Consider the following 6,000-nt stretch of genomic DNA (forward strand, 5'->3'; position numbering starts at 1 on the left):
AGAGCACTAGCAACCTGGATTACTGTGGTCTGGTGTCAGATATCCTGAAAGTAAGCTTCAGGCGGTTTGAGATGTTTTTGTTGGATGTGAAGTGGTTCAAGGTGATTACTTCTGGTCGCAATGCAACGGTACGCAGAGATGGAAACAAGCTTGTGCAAATAGATTCTACAAATACTTGGACAGATGCGAGCGACACTTTTGCTCTCCCCGAACATTGCGAGCAAGTGGTCTTTGTACCGGACCCTCGAGAGCGACAATGGTGGTTTGTGGTTCAGGTTGCTCCAAGAAATAAACAAGTATTTGAAGGGCAAGATCTCCTGGAGGAAAGTCAGTCAGACGACGTCCATACTACTGTGACATTAGATGAGATGGACGAAGGTATGGCAGAGGAAGCTGACAGATATACGAGGGATGACGCAGACGAGCCAGAATTGACACTTGTAGATGAAGATGCAATGGATGAAGACAATCTGTCAGAACGAGTTGGGGCAGAGTTATGTTTGCAATTAGAGATAGACGATGATACGGTGCAAGATCTTATCGATGATGCCTCACTCGTCGAGGCCTAGGCCTGTAAGTGTTTGTGTGAAGACTTTGATTTAAAATTAAGCTTAAAGTTAATTTAAACAATTGTGTTCTGACGCTTTATTTTACTTTCTTTGTGTAGGACTTTAGTATGGCAGACAAGATTCCAGATCCCGCTTAGTGCAGATGCATTCATGGGCTTCGTTACACGGATGACGCCTGCTCAGATGGCAGAGGCTTCTCAGTACTAGGTAGCCAGAGGCACGGGTACTACGCCTCCGGGCTTCACACCCGAGGGACCGACGCCTAGGGGGGGGACGCCTACGGGGTTCAGGACGCCTATGGGTACGACGCCTTCTTCTCCCATCACGGCCGCTTCGACACCTAGGGGTGGGGCAGAGGCGGGTACGTCCTCATCTCCGCAGCACAGGCGCACTCACCGATCTCGGCGATCATCAGGTGGAGGTGGTGGTTGCTGTGGAGGAGGGTCCACAGATGCTTCAACCCCTCCTCGCTCACGACCCCCGTCTTACCCAGGCACACCTCTCGACACACCTCTTGGCACACCTCGGACACCTTGGGGGCACACGATCCTAGTGCCTCCAAGCTCTATACTGTACGGGGAGATGGTTCTGTTGACATGGATAGAGTCGGGACTGAGATGCGACAGCGGATTCGCCAGCTCGTGGAGCTGCAGTTTTCGACCAACATTCTGACGTCTTGGGATCAGCAAGACAAGGAAAAAGTCACTTACATAGTGGAGACCATCCTGAGAGAGTACCAGCCTGCTCCCGGTTCTTCCGTTGTTTCGGCACGGTGGATCAAGGGTGTTGCACGGGACACCATCAAACATCGACGAGATGCAGCTCGGAAGGCTTTCAAGACCAGCTTGCCGAAGCCTTCGGGCATCCCACACGAGACGTGGCTGCAGATAAGGGAGGATGAGCGGACAGCGGCCACGCGGTTCAGACAGCAGCGTGAGGCCGCGCAGGTACGACAGATGACTAGGGGGACATCTCATCTTGGCAGCGGAGGCTCGACACCTTTCGCTATGAGTTTGTGAGTTTCTAATCCAATCTTAACTATGGCGTTTTTTAAAACGCGATGAATCATGTATTCTTATTATTTTGATTTTTGTATAAATGCAGAATCTTGCGATGCATCGAGCTCCATCACGCGAGGAGGAGTCAGATGGATATCGCAGAGGTATCTATGAAGTACTGAATGATCTTGAAGCTTCAGGAGAGCCTGTAGATAGGGAGGCCTTACAGTCTCGTTGATTGCTTGAGGTGAGACGTTAATACGTGTGAGTTGATTTAATTAAGTCAGTATATGTGAAGTAATATCAATACTAATTTTGTGAGTTGTCCTATGTGCAGGTTGCGATGCCTAGTCATTAGTGGACCAGATTTCATCTATATGCTTTGTGAGACACAGACACGCTTCTGTGTCTCTTTTTTGTACAAACAGTTAGTGTTCAGACAGTTATTGTTTCCCTTATGGTTATGATTATTGTCATTGTCATTGTATAGACAGTTATTGTTTCTCTTTCTGGTTATGCTTATGGTTATTGTTAATTTTGTTTATGGTTATGGTTATCTGCATTATGGTTTTGATCAAAGTGGTTATAGCCGGTTATGGTTTTAAGTTATGGTTATGGTTATGCTTTTCAGTTGGTACGGTTGTCTTTCATTGGCCTTAAATCTCATGTGAGATCCTACATGGATAGCATGTAGGCCTCGAGGCGTATACATGATATGGTTTTTTTTGAAAAGTTTATGTAAAAACAAAGGGAACTCTGCCGAAATTTCTACGCGCGGGAGCATGGTTGATATTTTGGTGCTGCTCGCTTTCTTGGGCAGAGGGCAGGAAGTCTGGCTGTGTCTGTGTCCATCTTTTAACTGGGCACAAGCCAGGCTACTTGCCCTCTGCCCAAGAATTTTTTTTTCTGCTATGGTCGTCGCTATATGCGTCGCTATGCCCGTCGCTATGAGCGTCACTATCCGCGTCGCTAATAGCGACTGGCTTCACAACGACGCGTATAGCGACGGGCAGCATCGATATATGCGTCGATAACACCTGTTTTTGTTGTAGTGCCTTCGGTTGTCTAAGTCACCTGCATAATCTGAGTCCGTAAAACCCTTTACACTTAGCTCCTGACTCCCATAGCATATACGCATACTCTTTGTAGCTTTCAGGTATCTCAATACTCCTTTCACTGTCTCCCAATGTTTCTTGCCTGGGTTTGACATGTATCGACTACTACTCCCACTGCAAATGCAATGTCTGGGCAAGTAGCAATCATTGCATACATCAAACTACCCACTGTAGACGCATATGGAATCTTATCCATTTCAGCCTGTTCTTCCTCAGACACAGGACAATTTTGTTTGCTAAGTTTCACATATGGTGGCAATGGAACACTCAATGCCTTTCCCTTCTCCATATTGAAACGTTGCAAAACCTTGTCAATATACTGTGTTTGAGATAACCAAATCAACTTCTTTGATCTGTCTCTCTCAATGCGCATACCAAGTATATGACTTGCCTCACCCATGTCTTTCATGTCAAACGATTTTGTCATCTTTGACTTCAAAGCTCAAATTTCTTCCAAGTGCTTGTCAGCAATCAACATGTCATCCACATACAAAATAAGAATCAACCAACTGCCATCCTTAGCCTTCTTTGTATATAGACAGTGATCGAACTCACTACGTTTGTAGCCTTGAGAAAGCATAAACTTGTGGAACTTATGGTACCATGCCCTCGGTGATTGTTTTAAGCCATAAAGACTCTTTAACAACTGGCATACCAAATCTTCCTTGCCTTTCTCAACAAATCCTTCTGGCTGCTGCATGTAAATTTCCACATCTAAATCACCATGCAAGAACGCTGTCTTGACATCCATTTGGTGCAACACCAAATCTAATATGGCAACCAATGCAAGAAAGCATCTCAATGTAGTCATCTTGACCACCGGAGAGAAGACTTCATCAAAGTCAATGCCTTGTTCTTGCTTAAAGCCCTTGGCAACAAGCCTTGCTTTGTACTTTGGCTGACTATCATGAGCGGTGATCTTATACCTGTAAACCCATTTACAAGGTAGAGCCTTTTTGCCCTGTGGTAATTTAATTAGCTTCCATGTCTGGTTTTTATGCAGAGCTGTCATCTCTGACTGCATGGCCAATTGCCAATTCCCGGAGTCCTTCATTTGCACTGCTTCCTTGTAACATGAAGGCTCATTGCAATCAGTCAAACATGACATAGTTCATAGATGGAACAAACCTATCAGGAGGTCGCGTGATACGTCCAGATCTATGCAAAATAGGTGGCTCATGCTCAGCCACAACCTGTGGTTCCACTCTATCCTTTCCTTGCTCCTCTTGAGCCTTGACATTTTGTCTTGCACGTGCAGGTCCATCTTCTTGGAAGACAACTCTTCTAATATCCTCAACCCTCTCTGGTTTAGAATGATATTTGGCTTCATTAAAGTGAACATCATTGCTACGGATAACCATTCTGGTTTCGGGATCCCAAAGTCTGTACCCCATCTCACCAGAATTATCATAGCCTAGAAAGATGCACTTTCTACTCTTTGGCTCAAGTTTGTTCCTAAATTCCTTTGGAACATGAGTATATGCCTCATAGCCAAAGACTCTGAGATGCTTGTATGAGGGCATTTTGCCTGACCATACCATCTCTACCGCTGAATCTTTCTGCAAAACCTTGCTAGGAGATCTATTTATAAGATGAACAACTGTTGATACAGCTTCAGCCCAAAACCCATTTGGTAGTTGTGCATTAGACAACATACTTCTGACCTTCTCTTGTATGGTCCTATTCATCCTCTCAGCAACACCATTTTGAGGAGGATTGTAAGGAGCAATAAGTTCACATTTTATACCTTTTGACTCACAAAAGTTCTGAAAGGCCTTTGAAACATACTCTCCACCATTGTCAGTGCGTAAGCATTTAAGCTTCTTGCCACTCTGATTCTCCACAAGTGTCACAAACGTTTTGAAAACACTAAATGCTTCATCCTTGTGCTTGAGAAAGTAAACCCATACTTTCCTCGAGTAATCATCTATAAATGTCATAAAGTAAGAAGCTCCCCCTAGAGATAGGTTAGGCATAGGTCCACACAAATCACCATGAACAAGTGCCAACTGTGTATCTCTTCTACTGCTTCTATGCTTATGTGGTTGCTGTGTTTGCTTACCATACAGACAATGTTCACAGAATTCAAAATCATTAAATGACAAGCCAAGCAAATAACCAGAACGAGACAAGATTTCCATTCCCTTCTTGGACATATGTCCTAACTGGCTATGCCACAAAGAAACGTTCGGCTGCTCGGTTACATTGATTACATTTTTAGAGACATTTGATACATAAATCATGTAAAGTCCTCTAGACTTTACTCCATGTGCTATTGTCATAGAACCCTTGGATATCTTCCACACGTTCTATCCAAAAGTGGTGACGTAGCCAGCATCATCAAGTAAACCTGTGCTGATCAAGCTCTTTGTAATTGCGGGAGCATGTCTCACATTCTTCAGCGTGAAAGAAGAGCCATTCTGAAACTTCAATTGAACATCACCAACACCTAAGATCTCACATGTCTGCCCATTGCCTAGCCGAACATGATCTTTAGTGGTCACATAAGAGGTAAACCACTCCTTGTTTAGAGACACATGAAGTGATGCTCCTGAGTCTATAATCCAGTCACCCAGTGCATTTCCATCAGATGCTGTAAGAAGAGCTGAGTCCAATGTATTCTTCAAGAAGTAGATGTCTCCTAGCACTAGACTGTCATCCTCTACAACAGTGTTTGTCACATTTATTTCTTGAATCTTCACTGAGGACTTGTTCTTCTCACCATGGTCTTCAGCTTTCTCTTTGCCTTTTTCTGCTTTCCATTCTCTGCAGTCTCTTTTCATGTGACCCTTCTTGCCACAATGGTAGCATTCTATGTCACTCTTGCCTTTAGCACTGGGGGACTTGCTACGAGACTGATTCCTCTTTCCACCTTTGTAATTTTCTTTGGTCCTTCCCCTGACAACTAAGGCTGTTCCTTTGCCTTTGTCCATTGTCTTTCTGTTGGTTTCTTCAGTAAGCAGACTACCTTCTACACCTGCTATGGTCAAACCATCTGGAGGTGCAGAATTACTCAAAGCTGTGCGAAAAGTGTCCCAACTTTCCGGTAATGTGATCAACAGGAACATAGCTCTAACAGGTTCATCAAACTTGACACCTTGAGCTGACAACTGACTGTAGATGGTGTTGAATTCATTCAGATGATTGGACATAGGTGTCCCTTCTTTCATCTTCAAGTCAACAAGCTTCTTAAGCCAGTATACCTGTGAAGCCGCACTCTGCTTCTCATAAAGATCACTCAGCTTTGTCCATGCTTCATAAGCCGACATCTCGTCTGCTACATTGAAGTAAATGCTTTCTGCCAAAGTCAACATAATG

The sequence above is a fragment of the Adiantum capillus-veneris genome, chromosome 17 (genome assembly GCF_014529385.1).
Source record: "Adiantum capillus-veneris isolate H3 chromosome 17, ASM1452938v2, whole genome shotgun sequence".
Classification (NCBI taxonomy): Eukaryota; Viridiplantae; Streptophyta; class Polypodiopsida; order Polypodiales; family Pteridaceae; genus Adiantum; species Adiantum capillus-veneris.